General features: G+C 35.5%; 1 protein-coding gene across 3 annotated transcripts in view; it reads right to left on the reverse strand.

Annotated features, from left to right (window-relative positions):
- LOC101861042 overlaps nt 1-930 on the reverse strand; it is a 61,723-nt gene extending 60,793 nt beyond the window's left edge. For 2 of the 3 annotated variants that reach the window (XM_005098701.3, XM_005098699.3), the window contains exon 1: nt 435-930. The gene's annotated coding sequence lies outside the window, so the exon portion shown is untranslated. The remainder of the gene's footprint in view (nt 1-434) is intronic. The other variant, XM_005098700.3, reaches the window with a different exon arrangement.
- Between the last annotated feature and the right edge of the window lie 454 nt (nt 931-1,384).

Below are 1,384 nucleotides of genomic sequence, written 5' to 3' on the forward strand. Positions count from 1 at the left end.
TATATATATAAAACTCCTTTACTCCACTCCATCCCCTCATCCCACTTTCCCTCACTCTCTTTCCTCCTCTCCAATCCTTATTCGTGCTATAGAAGATAGCTGTAAGGAACCAATCAATATAACCTACATAAAGATAAATATATTTTGTAAGTTTGTATACTTTGCAGTCCGTACAATCAATCACAGCTGATTATCTAGACTTTACTATTGTGTCAACTTGAAAATTAATTATTAGACGTTTTGTAAAGGTACCGCATCCTAAATATGGGCACCAACATGTCAATATGTTCCCGAGAGAAATATTCATGCAATGAACATAATATTGAGCATATTGCTATATCTATATATTGATATGATATAACGATAAAATAATAATATAATATATAACATAATGTAAGATATTTGTATACTTGATATAATATTTGAACGCTTACCCTGAAGAAGCATCGGGTACAACAACGTCATATTATTATATTATTATCTGCCATCCTTTTGGTTCTAAGCTATTGTAACAGATTTTAAAGATCGATGACACATCCTGAGAATTTGAAGCTTATCTCAATTGCCAAGAATGATATCATAAACACGTACAAAAGAGGAAACGGTCAACTGGAGGTCTGGTTTTCTACAACTGCCAAGCAGACTTATTGCAAAGATATTTTCAATGAAAAATATCACATTTACTTATATTTAAAAGTTTGTAGGTAGAAATTTATAGGGGTTAACAGTTGACGCAAGAAGTTCACGAATGCGATCATGCAGCAATAAATAATTACATTCCCCTCATGCGCATTGTTCTTCCGAGTGGGGTACTGGAGCTTGATTGCTGTTGTCGGAGCAATAACCTTTCCAAGCGAATAGAGTTTGGGTTCTGAATGTACGCTTGTCAAAGTAGATCCTTTTGAAAGTGCATATTTTATGATTCAGTTGCTAAGCTTGTTGTCCCAGAATATGACGCCAAACACCTGTATTCATTGGCCTCTCCCTTCCAGGGATACGTGGGCCCAGAACTTTTCACGCATCGTAACCGCAGTCTACTTGCAGAAATACTGTGTTCAGCAGTCCGTTTAGCCCCTTATAATAAAACGGGAATCATAATATAATAAATGGGGGTGGGGGGTGGGAGTGTTTGGGTAACTGAGGATAGTGTAGGTATTCATTTGCATCACGTGCATTCATGCAATTATGAAAAACCCTCGCCACCCTCTCCTTATATGGAACAAACAAAACAACAGCCGTCCATGGATATAGATTTAGAGAAAAAAGTCACACATTTTGTAAACCAACTATCTATCTATCTATCTATCTATCTATCTATCTATCTATCTATCTATCTATCTATCTATCTATCTATCTATCTATCTATCTATCTATCTATCTATTA

Source organism: Aplysia californica, unplaced genomic scaffold (genome assembly GCF_000002075.1).
Source record: "Aplysia californica isolate F4 #8 unplaced genomic scaffold, AplCal3.0 scaffold00191, whole genome shotgun sequence".
Classification (NCBI taxonomy): Eukaryota; Metazoa; Mollusca; class Gastropoda; order Aplysiida; family Aplysiidae; genus Aplysia; species Aplysia californica.